The 23938-nt window shown below is 35.7% G+C and overlaps 1 protein-coding gene across 4 annotated transcripts in view; it reads left to right on the top strand.

Moving 5' to 3' along the window:
- Nucleotides 1-375: 375 nt before the first annotated feature.
- LOC150100415 (eukaryotic translation initiation factor 4 gamma 3-like) overlaps nucleotides 376-23938 on the top strand; it is a 35524-nt gene continuing 11961 nt past the window's right edge. The window contains exons 1-2 of one of the 4 annotated variants that reach the window (XM_090402981.1): nucleotides 385-509; nucleotides 6750-6898. The gene's annotated coding sequence lies outside the window, so the exon portion shown is untranslated. Of the gene's footprint in view, nucleotides 510-1231; nucleotides 1668-6749; nucleotides 6899-23938 lie in introns of those variants that run through there. The other 3 variants (XM_090402982.1, XM_090402984.1, XM_090402983.1) reach the window with 3 other exon arrangements.

A 23938-nucleotide genomic window follows, 5' to 3' on the forward strand; every position in this document is an offset into this window, starting at 1 on the left:
ATAGTGAGATATTAATAAATTGCCTCTTGATATTATATATTTTACGAAAAGACTATGAAGGATTATATATATATATATATATATATATATATATATATATATATATATATATATATATATATATATACATACACACACACACACATATATATATATGTGTGTGTGTATGTATGTGTTAAATCTCTCGTGAAATATCAATAAACTGCTTCTGGATATTTTATATACTGTATTTTATTTATTTAATTCTTTATTTTTATATTTTTATTTTCCGATCTCTCCCGGCATTTCGGCGAGCATGACAGCTGGGGTCAGTTTGATGAGTTGGAACACCAAAACAAACGCATGCGTACCAGCTGAGAAGAGCTAGGAGCCCGCCAAAAAGCTGACAATTCCTTGACTGCAAACCTGGGAGAGCGCGTCGTTTCGCGCTGGTGAAATATTGGGTTGCTGACATTTTCTCTTGCGGTTTATTGTGCATATGCTATCTAGTGAAAAGTGTAAAATAACCGGTAAGTATACTTTTGTGACAAAATATGAAACGTAATTATTTTGTCTTTTATTTGCTTTTAATTCCTTTGTGTGCAGGTTTGAAATTTTGAAAAACAGTTTTCTAAGCGTATCGGCATTTGCCGAAATTTAACAGATTTTCCATTGCAATTATGTATTTCGGGAATAATTTAAAGGAATAAATGTTTAAGTTATATGCTTAATTTTATATTCTGTTATCAGTTAAAGTTACAATGTGCCATACCTTGCACAATAACAATTTAATGAATAGAATATTGTTTCATTCGCTACTTATTCAAAACATGTATGCATGATCGAATGTTTTAACTTGTGATTAATCATATCGCTTGTTTGTTTTCAGACTTTAATGATTAGAAATTAATGAAAGCCGAAAGCCTGGATGGTAGCCATTGTGTAGAATTGCGAACAACGCAGTATACAGTTGTTCGCAATTCTACACAAAGTTCCCAGATTGCAATATTGAGAACACGTTATTTTTCTTTAGCACAGTTTGTGAATCAGTAGGGTTAATTAGAAAAAAAAAATTCTGATAAATTAGACGTTGAACAGCATGACGTATTCTTTTCCCATAAGAGGAGATATTTTCTCCTGTATAAGTTATCTGTAAAAAATTCGCCGATTGATGAAAATAAGCGATGAAAATATTCTTACCTCTTATATATAATTTCTCTTGGAGGAAAGGTGAAATATGGAACACTGAAAATCATCGAATGATGCTATGGGAGACCGCATATGTGACAGGGCGTTGTTTATTAGATTATGTTTTTATTTGAAATTTGAGCTTCGAAAGAATACAGATATCCAGTAATATTTTGTATTTTTCGTGAAATCGGCGTTGTAGAATCACCTACGCGGAAAATCATGCAAATAACTACAAAAGGTTTAACAAGATGCGCAATACATTTCTCATATTAAGATAACCTTTTCACGCAGAACATCCATTTCGACCTTATTAAATGCAGTTCATTGGAAATCATTTTGTTCACTTTTGAGATGCTGATATAATTTCATAAATGAAGGAGGCGATTATTATTGTTAAAAATGAGATTGAAAATAATTTTCTCCCCAGAAAATAGTTTATATGAAACTCCATCGCTTTGAAAACGTATAAAAATCCAAATATATATCACAAGATGAAGGTATTATTATTTAATTTGATGTTATTTATGAACTGGTGTTGTTTTGTATATCCATAAAGTACTAAAGAATTGTGATTGTTTATTAATAGTATTAAAAAAAAATCGGTTAAGAATTTTGTTAATTTAATCCAAAGCACATTTGTTTCTTTGAAAATTGAAGTTACCAAAGGTTATGGTAATGCGTTTTTTTAATCCTATGCAGAGAGATATCAGAATATCTTAAATAAAAAATTACATTCCAATGTAAGCTCTTATTATAATCACTTCAGAAAAAAAGTATTCTAGTGTAGCATTCAAATATTCTTCTATAAAAATTATAATAAAGATTTCAAAAGTTAATATATTTATTTATTTATTGCATGATGGTAAAATACCTTGAGAAACATAATACACCAATGTAACAGATGTATGACAGTTAAGTCACATAGAAGCAAGTTTTACAAAGCAATTTTCAGTTTTTAAAGCCAGTTTATAGCTTCTGTCATAACATTATGTATATCTTGTATAGTGCCCTCAAAAGTGTACATCAGGCAGTCCAGTAAAATATGGTCAATAGTTAATATATTGCTGGAATGTAATATAGTGACTTTTGTTGAATTTTCCAATATTTCTACACATCCTCTTAAACCTTATTTCTGCTTTATTTTATTATTTCAGGTCCTCAGCATTGTCGAAATGTTGAGTATACATTCTCAATACCTAAGTGTTGTTATTTTGCATTTTTTTAAAATGTGCATTCTGTCTTTTTGTCATCCATTGGAGATGTTTTTTCACTTTTGTTATCCAGTTCAGGAAGTATTTTCATCTCCCTTTGTATATCTAAGTATTACTCATGTCTTTCCTGTTTAGTTTTTGCATCCAGTGGTGCTTTTTTTTTTTTTCCCTTCTCTCCATATTAATGATCAGGTTTTGAATGTTTTTACTGTTCATTTCTCCATCAACTTAGCGTTTCTCTTTTAGTAAGAGATGTTTGAAACACACAACGCAGAATGAATACTAGTGGATGCTGTTAATACATCTTCAGTGAATGTTTACAAAGAGAGAAATGGCACAATTTCTGAATACCTATCATATGTTCTATTGTATCTTTTTGTAAACATTCACTGAAGATGCTCTCACAAAATGCACTGACAGCCCATTCCACACATCATCTGAACCTTACATGCTTCCTAACCATACCTTTATTTAGTTTCCAGGGATGACTGAGTTCTCTCCCTGCCACGAACTGTAAAATCCCACTTATGTCTCTATTCTCCTTACCAATTTCATGTCTCTTCTGTTAAGTACATTCTCTTTCTATTCTATACACAATTTTGTAGTTCCAGTTTCATCTTGGTTACCTGTTTCTGGATCATATTGAGAAGCCTTCTTTACTTTGACATGTTAGTCTCCTCTTCAGTATTGTAGTTATCTGATGTGATCACTTAATCATCTTAGGAGTGCACTTTAATTCTGTCTGCCATCATCTCCAGGTCTTTAGCTTCATTGATGACTTGTAGAAAATTACTAGCTGGCCTGGTTGGTGGAGTGGTGAGTATACCCATTCTCCAACCAAGAGGTCTTGGGTTCGAATCTGTGGGCATGGATATATGTAAAAGCTCATCACCCTGCCTGGGTTGATGAGCTTGTATCTTGAGTTTTTGATTAAAGCTTGTCTTTTTAATATTCTGCCTAAATTTTCAAAGTCATATTTGTGTGTGATTTATTATAGAAGATTACAAATAGAAAACTAAAATCATTTATTTATTTAGTGTTTGGCTAAGAAGCATACATGCCACCACACACACAACACAAAGGGATGTACAAGACATTTTGTTGTCTTGTACATCCTTTTTGTTTTTGTGTGTAAGTGGTGGTATATGCACATATTCTTCTTAGTCATATATACTGTAGACTGTAGTCATATATACATATCAAAATATACAAATAAGCATAAAATTAAAATTGAATGTCTAAGTTCGACAGCCAATCAGCAGCATCTGTAGAAACTGTTATGAAGTCAATTACTGGTCCCGTGTAGGTTCTGTGAGGACAGTCAAATGTGATATGTTGTATAGGTTATCCTCACCACAGTCACAAGATGAGTTTGGTCTTATTCCCCAAGTAAATAAGGAAGCTCTGTACTTACCATGGTTGATGCGAGCCCTATTTAGGGAGGTCCATATTTTTCGAGATAGGTCGAACCCTGATGGAGGGCTGATTAGGTTAAAGACAGTCTGCCAGATTACCAGGACTTTGGCAGTCCATTCCATCTGCCATACTATTGTTGCATCATAGCCCTCAGTGACAAGTCGTTGTGTTGTTATAATAGGCAGGTGTCTTGACTTAAGCCTCTGTGATGTAAAGCTGTCAATATCAGAGTGTATAGGAAGCAGCGGATTCCAGCAAATTTTGTTATATTTGCAAATCAGGTTGTCTTGGCATCGTAGTTGTGGCAGTTGTATGTGGCTCAGAACTGGTAGCTAATATAATGGGCTAGTCTTTATTGTTCCAGAAGTGATGTGCATTGTCTGATTCAACACAGCATCAATTAATTTAACGTGTGCACTGTTCAGCCAGACAGCTGAGCAGTATTCAGCAGTTGATTAAATGAGGCCCAGAGCAGAATAAAATTTAAAATAACAGATATAAACATGTCAAAAAAAAAAAAAACCCAGACATGTGTAATAATAACAATAATAAAAAAGACAATAAATGCCACTTCCAAGAATCACCAATGTGCTACCAAACAGCTCTAGCCTCTGATCTTTGAAAACTAACCTGACATTTTAGTTAGTGAAACTAAAATCCCCTCCCGCCTTCAGAAACGAAAACAGCCACTTCAGTATTACCAGAAAGCTAATACCAAATCACTATAATGCTACCAAACACTTACCCTGCAATCCTCTAAAACTAACCAGATCTATTAGTCAGTGAAACTATATCATCCCTTCAAAAACAAAACTGCTTATCAAGCAGTTTTGTTTTTGAAGCCTATTATAACAAAACAGTTCTCCACTAAAAACACTCGCACAAAACAGAACATCACATATAGATTAAGAATCACTAAAAATTTAATGAAGTACCAATCCAACCTTGATGCTTGTATAGTGCTTCAAAACCAAATGCCTCATGACATCACTTTTGGTAATGTCACTCACATGACATTCTAGGTCATATGGTTTTGTTGATTTCTTGGTTAATTGGTTTGCAAGGATTCTGTATTTGAAATGCCCCTTAAAATCTTTCTTGATTGCATCAGTGGCTAATTGTATGTTATCAAAATCAACCTCAATATGATTAACATAGACTCAATACCTCCATACACTAATGTCTTGATACTTGTTATTCGGAATTGGAGCTCTTGTGACAATTCTTGGATTCCATGGAGATGCCAAATAATAATAATAATATATGCATAATCTGTTACATTTATTATTCTTATCATCAGACCTCCATGGAGTCATGACTTTTTGTCCTGATTATTTTGTCTCTCCTCTTTCTATCCACCACACTTTACAATTTTCATTCTCTCAATTTGTCATTGAACTGGCATCTCCACACCCAGTCTCTTCGAGGCTATAACATCCATTCTACTCCTCATGGCTCTCCCTAACTTTGCAAGAATCACAAAGTTAGGGAGAGCCATGCAAACAACTGTATGTTGCCATTCAAGCCTTTTCCAACATTATTTGCATACAAATTAAACAAAACAGTCTCTCTTCCCCCCAAAAAAATTCCTGGGAGGGGCACACTACTATGACTTTCCTCTTCTGGGTTATCGCTCCTCCATACAACTTGCTAATGCCTATCAGACAGCCAGTCTCCAATCCAATGCGCTTTACTAACCAACCCCCCATCTGTTCCTATTTACTTATTTAATCGGATTTGTCACCTTGTAAGCAGATTGCTAAAACATGTTCTTCCATTAACAAACCCATGGTGCCTATCAAAAAAGAATTCTGCTGCTGTCAATCCAGTTCTTGATCCTGGTCTTTACCACCCTCTCAAACACCTTGACCACAACTCCAGACAAATAGATTGGTCTGTTATTCGAAGCCTTAGTCTTATCATCTCCTTTATGAAGCAAAACAGTTTTGCCTTTTTTCCTCTCCTTTGGAACTTGGACCAGTCTAAGACTCATATTTCCACAGTATGAATTTTATTATTACAAACCTATAACAAAAGAATAGTTTTTCCAATGAAAATTTGTATAATTTCATGTAACTTAGTGCATAACATATAAAATAGCCAGTAAATTTGCTCCTTTCTATAATTTCTATTGTGATACACTCATATGAATTCAATCTTATAATCTGATTAGAGAGAATTGCTAATTGGATATTCCGTTCCACTAGTCATATTCAAATAAAAAACACAAAATTTCACAATTGGGTAGGGGGACTTTACATATCTTGCCAACAAAAGTTGTTGCATTGTAGAATCCAGAAGGAAATATAGGGTATAGAGAAGGATAACAGATATATCAGTTTAGAATGTTGGTTATGAGAATTGATACACTTTTTTTTAAGCTAGGAATGGATGCTTTCAAGTGGAATGAGTTTAGCAGTTAACATTTGGTATGTTATCCAAACTCTGTACAGGCTGAAGTGTTGCAATAAAAATTTCCTGGGGAAAAATGAACAGTTTCATTGTGTTATAGATATTCTCTTCTGTGATATTAATATTGTTTGAATTAGTGTGATTATTTTGTGAATACCCTGTTTGATATCAATTCAAGTAAACCCCAAGATAAAAAAAAGAATGAAAAAGGGTTTTTCGTATAAGCAATTAACATTAGTCAGGGATGACTGTTAATTCATTTTAATATAACTGCAATGAACAATTGTTGTAGTATATCCCCTGAAATCTCTCTCTGTGGTTATTGGTCCACTATATGGTATATTTGTCTTGTTCAAAACTGACTTAATAACTTATCTGAAGCATAGCAGTTGTGATATATAATTTTTGCTAATGCTTATGTTTCATGAAACATCTATAGTTTTCTTGTTCCTATTATAAAGAAATTTTAAAAATTACCTCATTCTTATCAAGCTTTTTTTTTCTCTCTCTTTTTTTTTTTATTTTTTTTTTATTTTTAAGTCTCCACTATATTGCAATGGGTATTTGGTATGAGCATTGACCTCCAAGTGTTACCTGACCCTCGCTTTCTTTCATAAAGTTTCCACAAGCAATAAAATGTGTTACAATATTGATGACCAGAGTTAGATAAATGGATCCCTTTTTGAAAAGTAAGTAAACCTATAGTGTAGGCAAGTTACAGCTTTAGAATAGTAAACTAAGTTATTCAAATGTTAGACCATTGTTCATCATTATTCCTGTTATACTATGCTATGTTTCCTTGATTCATTCGGCTTTAGCACAACATATCTTTATATAAGGCATGAGACATCTGTGGTTTTGAAGATGTACATGTAACTTCTGGTAGAAGGACCATGTTATTGAAGGAGTATAGTTTTACTCCTTGCATAATGTCCTTATACCAGACATTAGATGGGCATTACCATATTTTTATCTGATAAGATTGTCTTCCCAGTTAATCATTTACTGCTTCTGGTGACCCTTCATAGCTCAGTTGCTAAGCTATAGCTATGAAGACCTGGATTGCAATGATCTCTATAAGAGCTTTTCAGCTGAAGGTGAGTCAATCAGTTAGCTGGGCTCACATAGAGATGGCAGGATTTTTTATACTTTCAAATAACTATACTGGCCAGAAGAACACACAATATTCCTGTCTCTTTAACTGTAATTCAAAACAACCGAATCTAATTCTTGCTACTCCTGAAGGGCATTTTGTCAAATATTGTGTATCTTGTATTGGTACCTATGCCTATCTCTCTCTCTCTCTCTCTCTCTCTCTCTATATATATATATATATATATATATATATATATATATATATATATATTGCTAAAATACATCTTGCATTTGTTTAGCATTTTCCCATGGAAGAAAACTCTTCATCATATTGGCCTTCATCTGAAAACCAAAAGGCTGAATAAGATAGGTGTAAAATGGATGAATGAGGAGCTTAAGCATGAAATTAACAGAAGAAGGTACTTTGGAGGCAGTGCAAGATGAATAATGGTAATAATCAGTTACATGAAGAGTATAAAGAAAAACCCAGAAGATTGACTCAGTTAGTAAAGAAGACAAAAGTACAGTATGAGCAGAAATTGACAAATCAGGAATTGTGGCAAAGTTACTAGAGAGAGTGACAAGAAGTAGGATACAGAGAAAATCCTAGAGAGTTTTTTAGGAATGTAACAAGTACAAGGAAGAAAGATCATGGTAAGATGATGTTAATGGATGAAAATGGTAGAATGGTAACTGCTGCAGAAGACATTGTTGAGATATTCAGCGATCAATTTATAAGGGTGTTTCATCCTGATCACGGTGGAATCATGAGGAACTTTAGAGAACATAGGAGAGGATTGCTTAATTGTGAGTGAGCAAGAGGTATTTGAGGAAATAAACTTGATATCAATAAGGCGATAGGATTTGATGACATATCACCACACATTTTAAGGGAATGTTCCAGGAAATTAGCATGAATTGTTGGATGTTCCACTGCATAAAGGTGGTGATAAGGCTGTAGCTTCAAATTGTAGGCTGGTCTGTGTATCTGGAGTTGTGGTGAAGGTACTGGAGAGATTAGCGAGAAGTAGGATACAGAAATAGATTGATAACAGCAGTATTCTCTGTGGTTATCAGCATGGGTTTGTTAAAGGGAGGTCATGTTTTATTAACTTGTACTATAACAAGGTGACAAATACCTTAGACAGGGGAGATGCATTTACAGTGGTGTATACTTGGATTTTGCAAAAGCTTTTGATAGACTGCCACATGACAAACTGTTAAATAAATTAAAACAGATGGAATTGGATAACAGGCTTCTGAGTTGGATCAGTGACTGGCTTAGAAGGTATCTTAGCTGTTAGAAGGATGGCACAGTATTTCGAAAGAGGAAGATCACTAGTGGTGTAACACAGGGATCAGTTTTGGGACCATTGTTGTTCATTTTGTATGTTAATGATATTGGGATGGGTTCAACTAGAGATATGCAAATGATGCAAAATTGGGAGAACAATGCAGTCAAATGGATGTTATGACCTTACAGGAAGACTTGAATAGATTTCATGAATGGGCAGGTAAGTGGAACTGTAAAGTTTTGAGATTTGATATGCAACTTGGGATGCAAAGTATACACTTGGTGGGGAAATTTTAAAGGAAGTAGAGGCGGTGAGAGATCTAGGAGCGATGGTGGACAAAAACCTGAAATTCAGGGGCCACATTGCACAAGTTGTGAAGATGGCAATAATGCAGAGGACCCTGACATGCAGAAATAGAGAAGCTATGATGCCATTGTATAAGGCATCACAATAATCCATATGAGGCCTCATATGGATTATTGTGCGCAGATTCGTTCGCTGGGTTTTCATGGTAACGAGGATATACTGGAAAGCATCCAGAGAAGATTCATAAAGGTGGTCTTTGGAATGTGGAGTACGAGGGCGGATTGAGAGAATGTAAGTTGCAAAGCCTCATGAATAGGAATAGGGGAAGGGATGCGATTGAGAGAACAAGAGGCCATTGCTGAAAATTGTATAAGGAGGGTGTGAGCAGAGGGGTGAGGAACAGGTTCTTTGTGTGAAGAGTGGTTGGTGAGTGGAATGCATTGCCTGAGTGTGTTGTGAATGTAGACACATTGAATACGCTTAACACATTCGCTACCACGCTCCTCGGGCATAGTTTGTTACTGCATGCCAAGCACTTCTACAAAGTCAGTATGAGTTATCTCATAGCTGGCTTATCAGACAGAATTTTGTTTCATACGCCAACTACGAGTAATCTTGTATCCCCCCCCCCACACACACCTATGTCTTACATGCGCTGACGACTGTGTAACTTGAGTTCAGTGTCAGTGACGCTCAGCATTCAGTGCAGCAAGGTTTAATTCATCTAGTCTTACAATTATTTGAAATTATCTAAATAAAACCTTCAATTACGTCATGGCCAGTAAAATAAAGCTTACTGATGAAGAATTAGAAGCTTACGTTACATCCCGATTCCGAAGATGATTATAATCCTACAAACGAATGTAGCAATCACTCAGATGATGATATATCATATATAAATATATGTATATGTTGAAAAAACTTCAAAAAATTGTTTTATTTGCATTAATAAATGCACAGTTTACGCATCAATACCTCTTATAATATACTATACTTTTGCTGAAATTATTTTCCTTCTACCAAGCCCCCAGACATGCTCTCTGCTTTATTTATTCACAAGCCAAGGATTTAAATTAACATGCTTATGTGTGTGTTATGTTCCATCGAGTCATTTTTGACTCCTGGTGATCCCACGAACATACACTCTCCATTCAGATCTGTCCCTGACCATGTCTTTCAGAATTTCCAGGTGCACTCCAGTTGTTTCTTTAACTCCATCCATCCATCTAATTCTTGGTCTTTCTCTCCTCCTGTTTCCATCAACTTTAGCAAGCATCATCATCTTCTCCAGACTGTCATTTGCTCGTATAATATGTCCGAAATATGACAATTTTTGCTTGATAATCATAGCTTCGAGGGAGTAATCTGACTTTATTCTGTCTATCACTAATTTATTGGTTTGCTTTGCAGTCCATGGTATTAGTAAGCGTCTCAAACCCATAATTCAAATGTATTTGAATTATGGGTTTGAGACTTCCTTCTTTCACATCCATACAGTACCACAGGAAATACCATTGCTTTCACGATTCAGATTTTTGTTGCGAGGCAAATATCTTTCGCTTCGCAACCATATGCCTGGGGAAGGAGTGTCCTAGGTTCGATTCCAGTCGGTGATGTGAGGTGCTGAAGGATCTTCCTCAGCCATAGCCAAGTTAGCCAGTCTTGGGCGTGGACAGCAGGGTTTTTTCCCCAGTTTATTCTGGGGTTTTTCATCCTGCAAAGCAGGCAAACTGGCCTTGAGAACTCAACACTACAGGCCATAGGATACACCGGGGCATAAGGCTGACCACCTTATTCTGTAAACGGAGTGAGGTCTGATGATCAATGGACCCTCGGCACCGCAAGGTAAAAGAGGGTATAAGGAAGATGATGAAGATGGCTAATATCTTTATCTTTAAAGATCTTGCTTCAATTTGTCATTGCTTTCTTTCCGAGTAATTATCTTCTAACTTCTTCAGTACAATAACCATCTTTATCAATTCGGGATCCTAGGAGCACAAAATTGTTAACTGCTTCCATTTTCTCCCCATCAACTTTAAAATCATTAAGTTCACATGTTGCCGTAACTTTTGTCTTTTTGAGGTTAAGTTTAAGACCATATTTAGCACTTTCTTCTTTAACTTTCATAAGAAATTCCTCCAAATCTTCTTTGCATTCTGCTAGCAAGGTGGTATCATCTGCATACCTCAAATTATTAATATTTTTCCCACCAATTTTAATTCCAACTGAAGATTCCTCCAGCCCTGCCATTCTTAAAATGTATTCACTGTACAAGTTAAACAGGTATGGAGATAAAATACATCCTTGTCGCACCCCTTTACCTATTGTGAAATACTCAGTTTCTCCATGATCTGTATAGACAGTAGCTTCTTGTTCATAATAAAGATTACTCAGAAGGATATTGAAATGCTGTGGGACTTCCATTGTTTTTAACACATTCCACAGTTTCACATGATCTACAGTCAAAAGCCTTGCTATAGTCAAGGAAACAAAGGTAGACATTCTTTTGATATTCCTGTGCTCTTTCTATTATCCATCGCACATTGGAGATTTGATCTGTTCATCTGGCATTTCTTACTTCATGAATGGTTCCAAGTCTTTTCTGAATGATCTTAAGTAAGACTTTACTTGTGAGAAATCAGTGCTATAGTTCTGTAATTTTTGTGCTCTCTTGCATTGCCTTTCTTCAATAAAGGTATATAAACTGATTTTTTCCATTCCCTAGGCCAGGGGTGTTCAACCCGTCGATCGCTGAGCAATTTTTTGGTCGATCTCTTGTCTATTCCTGCTTACTTACAAATTTAATTAAAACTGAAAACATAATATTTTAATTATCATTACTTTGTATCATTTTTAATTCGCTTTAAGTGTATTGCTATTGTTTATTTATTTTTCGTTAAAATTGTCAAATCAGTAATTTTCTTATAAGTCCGTGTAAATGAATTAATTTGGATCAGTGGAAGTCAAACAGCAAGCTGAGTGAATACGATTATAAGGCAAAGTGTAAAAACTCCATTGTAGCTTAAATACTAAATATTCCAAAGCACATTACATTGATTTTTTACTTAGGTTAAGTCCCATGTAAATATTGTAAAAAAATAAACTTTGTTTGTCTCAGTATAGTTTGTATTAGATGTTTTTGTAAGTAACTTTTGAAGCTAACTGTATATACTGCTTTAATATGAATATGTTAGAGTGTTAAAAACAAAGGCAATGTTTTTGTCGGCAAAGTTGTACATGGCGACATTAGAAAGATTGTTATTGAAACTTGTATGTATGAGAAAGGCTTGCAGGCTCCAAATGTAAACATCTCCGAAGTCAGTCAGAAAGAGTTCAAACAACTTTCCAATGGCTGGTAACTTACAATCAAAAGAAAGCGGAGGAGAACAAAAGGCATGCTGAACTTGAAACTTAAGATGAAAGACTCATACTGATTCTTTGGGGGTTGCCAAATTTTATGTGAGGTCTGAGAGGAGGCCTAATAAAAAGGGACTGAAGCAAGCAGAAGGGGTCCCAGTTCCTGAATTGCTGTCAGAGAGGAGGCCGTCTGGTCCGTCAGAGAGACTGCCCAGATCCACGTTGCTTGAGAGAGGAGCTTCTCGGTTCGAGACGTCGCTAGAGAGAGACTACTTCTAGGCTGCAGACAAGGTTTCAAATTGCCGGAGAATAAAAAAATTTTCTTGATGAAAAAAGGAGATATTTATCCACAATTGAGTGATAAAAGATGGTTGTTACACTTATCATTTTTAGTAGATTTCTGTACAAAATTAAGCAATTTAAATTTTGAGTTGCAAGGTAGAGATAAAAATTTAATTGACATGTTAAATTCAATAAAACTTTCAAACAATACTTACTTTTATTAAAGAAAAATATAATGACCACAAATTTTGACATCTCCCATATTTATTAAAATTTTTTGAACAAAATCAAGAAATGCTTCGCTATGATTTAAAAGAATTTATTCGTGAAATAGAATTAGTTGAGGAAGAAATAAATTCAAGATTTAAAGATTTTAATAAAATTGGAATGATTGTATCTTTTATCAGTAATCCATTTCAAGAAAATTTGAACATCACAGAAATTTCAAATATAATTAGTGGACTGTTTGATATAAACCAAGCTGAAGTAGAACTTGAGATAATAAACATTCAGAATAGTTTACATTTAAAATCAATAAACAATGAAGTCATTTGGAAGTATGCACACGAAAAATTCCCAATATTAACTGATATTGCGCAAAAAATTCTGTCGTTTTGGATCGACATACTTGTCAGAATCTGCTTTTTCAAATATGACCGTCATAAAAAATCAATTAAGAAACCAAATTGTTCATTTGCATGATTGTCTGCGATTGGCCACTTCTTCATATCAACTTGACTATGAAAATATTGCGAGGTCCAAACAATGCCAAATTTCACATTAGCTTTTTTTTTTAATCAACCACCATTTCCTGTAACTGTTGAGTTTGTAATCAATCTGTTTTTTTTTTTTTTTTTTTTTTTTTTTTTTTTTTTTTTTTCCCTAACTTTGGTTTTCCAAAATAGAGAAATAAATATTTTATTCCAACATATATGTATATATATATTTTTTTTTTTTGTATTAAAATAATTAAAAGTGATAAATAAATTTTTAAATACACAAAGTTTTTAGTTGTTTATTTGTGCATAATCAGATATCAGGTTGGGGGAACATGATCTATATAAGAGAGTAGATCGCTGAATAACTTTTTATAGAAAAGTAGCTTGCGTAGTAAAAAAGGTTGAACACCACTGCCCTAGGCCATGTAGTTGTGATCCAAATTCGCTGACATAGAGCTGTTAAAATTTTAACTGGCTCTTCTCCCAGGGCTTTGAGCAGCTCAGTTGGTATTCCATCTTCTCCTGGTACCTTCTTACTGGATAGCTGTTGCAGTGTCCACCTCACTTCACTCTCCAGTGGTACTGGCTCCTGTGTATAATCCTACTCTTCAAATTTCTCAGTAATTTTGGAATCCTTTCTGCAATGGGCTTCTGCATACTCTTTCCATCTTTCTTTGATGTCTGCAGCTTCTGTAAGATATCCTTTGTGTTTACTTTTCAATATTGTTACCTTGGCACTAAACTTCCCTGTTAGTTCTCTGATCTTTTTGAAAAGATCTGTTGTTTTGGTCTTCTATTTGTTGGCATTCCTGGTTAAAGTATTTTTCCTTGTCTCTTCTGGCTTGTAATCGAAACTGCATTCAAATGCCATATTTCCTGTGGCCTTAATTTTCCTCCTTTCCTGGGTAGTTTTGATGGCATCTTCTGACAGCCATTTGGACTTCTTCTTTTTACAAACTGTTGGAATATTCTTCTTTGCTTCTGTTTTAATTATATCTTTAATCTCTTCGCATAGTTCATCTGGTTCTCTTTCACATATATTGAGTATGTTGAATCTGTTCTGTATGCTAATACTGTATTCAGCTAGTATGTTTCCAAGATCATATCTGATCGACATTTGTGTTGTTTTCAATTTCCATAATTTCACATGTATTGTAGCCACTAATAACTCATAGTCTGTTCCATAGTCTGCACCTGGAAAAGTCTTGAAGACTGAATTGCACTTCTCCATCTTCTTTGTCCAAGTATATATAGTTATTTGATTTTTGCATTGTCCATCAGGTGATATCCATGTGTACAATCTTTTGTGCTGTTTAAAGCAGGTGTTAGCAACAAACAAAGAATTCTCTGCACAAAACTCAACTAGTCTCTTCCCTGCAGTGTTACGAATACTTAAAGAATGTCTTCTTCTGGTGCCTCTGTAGTAGGTGCATAAACCTGAATGATGGTCATATTCATTGAATGTCCACTCACTCTGAGAGAAATGATTCTGTCACTCACTGGATTATAACCTAATACATACTTAGCCATCTTTTTCCTGAGTAAGAAAGATACTCCATTTTTATGACGTGTCATGTCCTGAGTAATACACCATATAGTCCCCTGACTGAAAATGGCCCATTCCTGTCCATCTAAGTTCACTTATTTCCAATATATCCAGCTTCTTGCACTGTATTTCCATCTTTATTATTTCCAGCTTACCTTGGTTCATACTTCTAACATTCCAAGTTCTAATCCTGTGATTTCTTGCGAAATTCCTTTTCCAACCAGCAACATCTGTGACGAAGCTTACTTCCAGGTTTGACTTGGACACATCATAAAAACTAGTTCTACTTGTGGAAGCCCTCTGTTCAGGCCCAGGGTTCTTACCATCCAGCACCATATCGTACTCTCTAATTTTTGGCATGTTCATGGAATGTTCTTAACGTGCTTATACTACGGGTTACCTCGCGCTTGGCATAGGAGGTCAGTAATCGACATACGATTCGTAGTTGGCTTGTGAGGCTCATACCAACTACAAGTATACTCATAGTTGGCAGCGAATGTGTTAAGGCACAGTTGGATGAGCATTGTGTGCAATAGTGTGTGTACCTCCCATGATGAGTTTCTGACTCTGTGGGGGTCAAATAATAATAATAATATTCTCTTTCTTGCCCAATCTTTACATAATGTGAGGATACAGTCCTTATTATAGAATAAACTCTGTCTGGTATTTCTCCATCAATCACCCTCTTATCCACATCACCACTTGATATATCCATCCTTATTTGCTGTAATTTATTTACCAGTATTCCATGTGGTATCTTGTCAGAAGCCTCTGAAAAGTTCAGCTGTCATTGTATTATAAAATATAAGTTACTGATACCCTTTACAAAACCATGTCCCCATATAATATTCCACTTCTGTGTACCCATTTCTGGATTTTTCCCTTAAGCAATGTCTCCAATACCTTGACCACCACTCCTGAGATGGTGATTTGTCAATAGTTTGCTACCTCAGTCTTTTGAGCCTCCTTTATGCAATGGAACTATTTTCCCTCTCTTTTCTTCATCCCCTTGGAACCAATTCAGAGCTGAGACTTAATGTGGTCAATGGCACTGCCAATTCCTAGCACCTTCTTGTAATACTCAAGCTGGTATACCATGTAATCCCATAGGTGTATTCTATCCTATGCATCTCCAGTTCATTTAGTTCTTACTTTTTATGCCACCTGGAATATATACTCTGGCAAAGTGATCACTTAGTAATTCAACTATTTCATCTGCTTCAGTTGCTCCTCTACCATTCACATTCATCAAAATTATTCTTCCATAATCTCCCTTTTACTTGCCACATATCAAAAGAACTCTTTGGGATTACCTTTGGCATTCACTGCTAATTTCTTCTCATACTCTGATTCTGCCTCCCTTTCTCTTGGAGATATAAGAAATTTATAAATAAAAAAAAAATTAAATTATAGTTAAACAGCTTTTAGAGGTGAACTCTGTACTCAACTATGCAAATATTATTCAAGCACAAATAAGTTTGAAAACAAAACTCTGGAGTCACAGTGGCAAACCCTGAAGAAAACATTAAGTTAGAGAGGTAATGTGAAATTATTTGCAAGAAGAGAAAATTTTCACTCTCATTTTTAACTTCTGGTAGTCGCAAGAAGTTAGAGGTATTCCTGGAAAAGAAGAAAGCACATCAAAAGTTCCAACAAGTAAGTTTGCAGATGCCTTAAGGGAGTACAAAGAAAAATGTGAGTGAACTAAGGTATATGTATAAAAAAAAAAGCTAAACAAAAGTTATGGGAAGAGTGGTAAGAATATGGAAGACATATCATGAAGGTGGCAAAATATTTTGCAGGTTATTAAAGAAACAGAGGAAAGTATTGTAAAAGGGATCAAAAAAGATGAAAGGTGATAGAAAAACTGGGATATTTGGGGTAATTACTTTCAAAGATTATTAAATGAGATAAGCAGTGATAGGAAAAATCCCAAGAGGAATGCATCTGGATGGACATCAACCCTTGAAGTAGAAAAGGCCATCAGAAATCTGAAATATAGAAAGGCAGCTGCAGGATGTTGAACAGATATGTTAGATACATGGAAGTAAAAGTGTTTCAGTGGTTGCACTGCATAATTCAGATGGTCAAATTCCAATGATTTGAGGATAGCACTCATAGTTCCCATCTATTAAAGGGGGGGGGGAATAAAACAATGTGAGAATTTAGATGAATTTCTCTAAGGGTTCCAAGTAAATATATGTAAGCATACTTGAGCAGAAGGTAAGAAAAATTGTGCACAAGAAACTTGGAGAAGAACAAGTTTGGTTTAGGGTTGTCAAGAACATATTTTCACTTTATGACAAGTGATTGAGAAATCTTGGGGATAACAAGAATCTTTACTTGTGTCAGTCTGGTTGTTTAAGTGGGTTATGTATCTGCTCTCTAATCAACAGGCTGTGGGTTCAGATCCCCACAGACATGAATGTTTCTGATTATCTTTAGACTGGAGGTAAATTTTGTTGCTCAGTGTGAGACCACTGCCCTCCTTACTCAAGGCTTGAAAAAATTCCATGTTTGGTCTTGAAGATTAAAGTTTCCAGAATATATAAAAATAAATTAAAATACAAAAATATTATTATTACGTGATATCTCCAATGAGTCCAAAGACTCTTTGAGGAAAGGCACCTACTCTACAGCTCTCCGTCTCCACCAACTACAGCAAACCACAACTGCCATCATCTACAGCAATGCCATCTTGCCCACCACCACCACTAGTATTTTTTTCTATAAATTGTGTGTTTTCTTAAGGCTGATTTACTTAGCCCACCCATACATAGTATATGTTTATAGATTTACAAAAATGTTTTGTGGGTGGCTCAGATAGAGATATGAGAGTTCTGGGGAAAAAAAAATTAGTGGAGGGAATATCACTGGTAGAACCATATTAAAAAATGAAGATATTAAGAAGGAACTTTCCCGAGCGGGTGGAAAGAGGGGAAAATAGTTCCACTGCATAAAGGTGGTTCCAAGACTGCTGTTGTAAATTACCGACCGATTAGCATATCAGGAATCATTGTCAAGGTCTTAGAGAAATTTGTCAAGAAAAGAATACAGGATTGGATAGATGAAAATGGGATATTGTATGGGGGACAACATGGTTTTGTGAAGGGTAGATCATGCCTCAGTAACTTGCTCACGTTTTATAACACAGTGACGGCTGAACTGGATAGGGGTAATGGGTTTACAGTGATACTACTGGACCTTGCCAAGGCCTTTGATAGGATACCACATGGAACCCTAATCAGTAAACTGGAGCAGATGGGTATAGATATAGGGTTGGTGAGATGGATAAGAGGGTGGTTGAAGGAGAGATATCAAAGAGTGGTTTATTCAGGAGTAGAGTCTAAAAGACGTCTTGTGACTAGTGGAGTGCCACAGGGCTCTGTTCTTGGACCACTGCTTTTCAATTTGTTCATCAATGATATTGGAAAGTATCTGAGAGGAAGTGTTCACTTGTTTGCTGATGATGCAAAGTTGGGTAGAGCAATTGTGAGTGCACAGGATGTCAAAATTTTACAGGATGATTTGGATAGTTTGGAGGACTGGGCTAGGAAAAATGGATGTCAATTTAATGTGGCAAAGTGTAAGGTTATGCACTTTGGGGTGAAAAGAATAGCAGCAGTATATCGCATTGGTGGAACCATACTCCAGGAGATTGATGAGGCCAGGGATTTGGGAGTGTTGGTGGATAGGGAATTGAAGTTTAGGGGGCACATTGCAAAAGTAACTAAAACAGCTCACCAAATCACTTGGCTTCTGAAAAATACTTTAACATGCAGAGACGAACAAGTTGTTGTTCCTCTGTATCGAGCCTTGATAAGACCCCATCTGGACTTCTGTGCCCAGCTATGGGCACCAGGGTTTCTTCGTGATGGGGAGGAAGTGGAGAGGGTCCAGAGACGAGTGACCAAGATGATAGCAGGTCTGTGGAATGAACCTTATGAGAATAGGTTGAAGATTTGTGGGTTGCAGAGATCGGACGATAGACGAAGGAGGGGTGATATGATTGAGACATTCAAATTACTGAAGGGTTTTTATAAGATTGATCCAGAAAATATTTTTGAAAATATGACTGGTGGTGGGAGGACTAGGGGCCATGCATGGAAGCTGGGCAAGAGCATGGTTGACAAGGGTGTTAGAGCTAGGTTCTTTACTTGGAGAGTGGTAAATGAGTGGAATAAGCTTCCAGAGTCTGTTGTGGGTGCTACGACCGTGAATGAGTTCAAGGCAAGGTATGATAGATACTGTGTGAATGTTGAATAGTTGTTCTTGACATGATGTTAGGGTCTCCCTTGATGAGTCTGTCGACTCCTTGGAGTTTCCCGGAACAATAATAATAATAATAATAATAACTTAATATTGTTGGCATTGAAAAATGTGCAAACAGAACTGATCTAAGGTGATATGTTACTTAAAAAGAATAGGCGAGGAAAAGTTAGCAAAACAGGAGTTTGATGGCAGGAAAGAAAACATACCAAGAGAAGATCTAGGTGTATTGCTGCAATCAGAAATATTCAATATGATGATATTAGAGTGCTGACAAATGAGGTTAATTTGGAAGAAAATTGTTGACAATTATGATTTGAACTTAATCATCTAGTACTCTCCTGGTATTCTCTCTATATATGGAAGATCTATGTTGATGATAAATATATGTCAAAAAAATATTTTTGCAATAATAGAAGAATATGGCACTCCAATTATCCACATCTCTTCTGAATATTGTTCCTCTATACCTAGCTACTTCCTGTGTATTTTCCTCAAGTTACTGACCCTTCTTTCTGTTCTCAATTGAAATGAGTTAATGAAATCTGGTTATATCAGTATGTCTCTTTTGTTCAGCAAAATTTTTGCCTAATTAATTATGACTATATTCTAAAACAACACTAGCAAGAATGTGTTCTACTTGGACATTGTTACTTAGACTGCAAAATCAAAGTTCATCAGAAAAATAAGATAGCAGATTTTATTGTGAAAAGGCATTTATGTTTAGGCCCTCGACAGTGCAAGGTAAAAAAAAAGAGGGAAAGGGAAGATGAGATGAGATATGGAATTATATATGAAGTAAGATGACTCATTGCCTGATTGAAGCATTTGTCTATTGTGCAACAATTCAGTTTATTGTTTTATAAAAATTAGTCATTCAGGTAGGCAAGCTGACTTGCTTAACAATTTGTGTTGATATGTTCATCTCCTGAGCTGAGCAAATTACTGGGAATGCTTGCCAGGATAGGTATTTTGAAACATCAATGTAATATATGCTTCTGTAAAAATCTTGTTTCATCTTATAATGTAATAATTATGTTCTTAGAAAATAGTACACTGAGTAACTGATAAAATTTATTCTATTGTTTTGATTATCACTGTTTATGTCCACCTTTAGCACAGAACATTTAAAGCTTTAATAGGAGATATCTTTAAGCTTTGATAACTTCTGTGCAGTTGTCATTAAAGAAGCTGAGTTTGGTTGGAAAAACCTAGGTTCAAATCCCATCTAGAATGCAATTTCTTTCTAGAATGCAAGTGCTTTTCAATTGAAGGTTAGTAACTACTTTCATACAGTACTGGTAAGATTTTTTTTCCTCTCTTAATCTTTTTTCTCACAGAACCCAAACCAGCCAGAAAAACAAATGCAATTTGCATACATAATACACTGCCTTTTTTAATTAAAAAAAAAATTATAAACTTATTCTTTAAACCAGCCAAGGATTCATACATATATAAATAATTACAAGACCAAGTTGTAATCAGTGAAATAACATAACAGATTTGGGTGAGGGTGGACTGAATTTCCTTACAGCTGCAGCATCATCATCAAATTCCTGCCATGTACCCTCAAGGGGTGTACAGGATATGATAGTACTACATGAAAAATTTACATCATTAATAACTTCCTATCTACAATTTTCCTCCAAATCAGTCTGTTACTTGTCAAGACTCCAACATTATCAGATCTTATATTTCTATCGTCTAAGGCACTTTGTATCGTATCAATCTACCTATATCTTGGTCTTCCTCTGGGTCGTTTTCCTGCCAACCTGGCAGAGAACACTTGTTTTGCTAATCTTACCTCACCCATTCTGTTTAAATGACCATACCACCTGAGATTAGCTCTGCTAACGCATTCCTGGATGCTGACAATGTCAAGTTCTTTCATAATATCCTCGTTTTTAATATATTACCATTGATGCCATCTGTTCACGCCTATAATCTTTCTCGGGACTCATATCTGCGGTCTCTAGTCTTTGGTCAAGTGTTTTACTTCTGACCCAGCTCTCAGATCCATAAGTTAAAACTGGTTTGAACACTGTCTTGTGTATACAGCTAATTTAGTATTCTGACTAATTTCTCTTATTCCATATGAATTTATTCAACTGACTTCCTACCATACCAGCTTTATTGATTCTGTTGTCTATTTCTATATTTAATTTACCATCTTCACTAAAAATCGTGCCTAAGTAGCTGAAATGTTTTACTTGTTCCACAGGTTCTCCATTCACAACACAGTTAACATTTTCAATGATTCTGCCTGTTTTCATTGTCTTTGTCTTTTTATTGCTGACCTTCATACCATATCTATTGCAACAGTTATTCAATTTAGTCAGAGATTCTTGCAGACTTGTAGCGGATTTATTTAGAAGAATAACATCGTCCGCATAAAGCAAAGAGCTGACATTAACATCTCCAATTTTGATATCATGTTTAATACCACTTTCCTTCATAATGTGATCCATATAGATAATGAATAACAGAGGGGATAATGTACATCCTTGTCTCACACCAGATTTAACATTAAACCATCTTCCTGTACTTCAATTCTAACTGCTGACTTACAACTCAAATAAAGACTAAGTATTGCTTGATATAATGCTCCATTGACACCATATAACTGCAGCGTATTGAATAGCTTCTCTCTCTCTCTCGACAGTCATATGCCTTTTCCAGATCGACAAAACTTTAATACAGATCTTTGTTAAATTCCCATGATTTCTCCACAATTTGTCGTAAAGTGAAGATCTGATCCACATCCTCTATTTGGCCTCAATCCAGCTTGTTATTCACCGAGCTTTTCTTCCACAATTCTTCTCAACCGTTTCTCAAGTATACTTGCGTACATCTTACCAGGAACACTCAGTAGGACACACCTCTGTAATTCTCATATTCTGTTTTATTTCCCTTTTTATATATGGGTACTATGAGACCTCTACTCCAATCATCGGAAATTCGTCCCTCTGTCCTGGCATTTTGAGCTATGCAGTGCAGTCACTGTAAGACTTTTATACCACCATACTTCAGCATTTCTGGTCGAATATCATCTCTACTCCTGCTGCCTTTCCACATTTCGAGCCTTTGATGGCTTTTTCTACTTCAAGTATGGATATATATTCCTGACTGCATGCCTGGTCAGCGTTTTTTTTACTGCTGTGTGCTGTCATCACTGCTTGTTTCATTTAGCAGTGTTCAAAGTAATTACTCCATACTTCAAAGATATCTTTTTCTCCCGTTTTCATGTCACCTTTATCATCTCTAACTCCTTTTACAGCACTCTTTCCTGCATTCTAAGCTTCTTCAACAACCTTGAATATTTTGCCACCTTCTTGATATTTATTTTGTATGTTCTTGCCAAAGTCCTCCCATGACTTTTGTTTAGCTAGTTTTACACACTGCTAGTTTTTAGCTTTCTTACATTTGTCTCTATAATCTCCAAGAGCACAATCAGACTTATTTGCCAGGAACTTTTGATATGCTTTCTTCTTTTCCTTCACTGCCTCTTTAACTTCCTGTGTCCACCATGGAGTTCTAATTTTTCTATCCTTGCAGACAACTTCACCACAAGCCTCTCTAGCTGAATCAATCTGGGTTTTCTTCAATAATCTTTGTGTATTTTAGTCTACAGTTCACATCTGAGAGCTGCTCAACTTTTATTCCCTTTAAAACTTTCTTACGTTATTCTTTTCAATATGAAATTCAATTTTATCCTGCTCAACACTAAAATAGTGATCACTTCCAATTTCAAATCCTCTGTACACTCTGGTGTCCTGCACCAGGGAGAAAACATCACTATCAACAGTAACATAGTCAATGAGACTTTTCTTATTCATTGCCTCTTCTCTCCATGTGAATTTGTGCACATTTTTATGTTGGAACTTGGTGTTAGTAATAACCAGTCCATGTCCTGAGCAGAAATCTAACAGGTATTTGCCATTATTATTAGCTTTGCTCTTTTCTCCAAATTTTCCCAAAATATTTTTGTATGTCTGACAATCATTTCCTACTCTGCTATTTAGATCCCCAACAAGGACCAACTTTTCCTTTTTCATTGTGTCAGTTGCTTTTTCTAAAGCCTCAAAAAATTCCTCCACTTCTACCTTAGTAGGACCTTCTGTGCGACCATAGGCACAAATAAGTCTCATTGTCCAGCTCCCTATTCTCATATTTTCCCACATTACTCTACTTGAGACTGACTGCCATTCAAGAAGATTAGCCTCGTATTTTGTGTTGAATACTATGGCTACTCCTTCTTTTCCTTGATTGTCTTTGCCTGAATATAACATTTTGTATTTATTGCTCAGAAAGATCTCGCCAGTTTTTGTCTTTTTTGTTTCAGTCATCCCTATTATGTCGCTGGTACTTATCTAATTCCTCAACTAGCTCCATTTCTTTGCCATTCAGGCTTCTTATGTTGATAGTACTGATCTTGAACTCTGGTGATGTTGAATTGGGGTGTGCTTTCAAATTTCTTCCAGTAGCTGACTTTTCGCTGTTTGCCCTGGTTCCCTGGCGAAAACAACGGGGGCCTTATTTAACCGGGCGACGCCCCAGCTGGCATGAAATTTTGGCATGTTGTACCATCATTTTGTATTTTGGTTTAACCAATAAGAATACAATTTGGTCAGCTAAATCCCAAATTGCCAGCCCATCCTCGTTCATTCAGTATCCAGGTAGATACCTAACAGGGTGCACCACGAGAAGGTGAGGATTGGACATTACGTCAGAAGCCCTGGTCAGTTCTCCACATTCCTTTAAAGGCTATGTGGAGATCTCCTCTCAGTTATACAGCTTTGACCCTTAAGCACCCCTCACACAGCTCCAGCACTGAAATGTAAATGTTGTTCCATTATATTT

The sequence above is a fragment of the Typopeltis vanoorti genome, chromosome 13, assembly GCF_054136105.1.
Source record: "Typopeltis vanoorti isolate ZY-2024b chromosome 13, IOZ_Tvanoo_1.0, whole genome shotgun sequence".
NCBI lineage: Eukaryota > Metazoa > Arthropoda > Arachnida > Uropygi > Thelyphonidae > Typopeltis > Typopeltis vanoorti.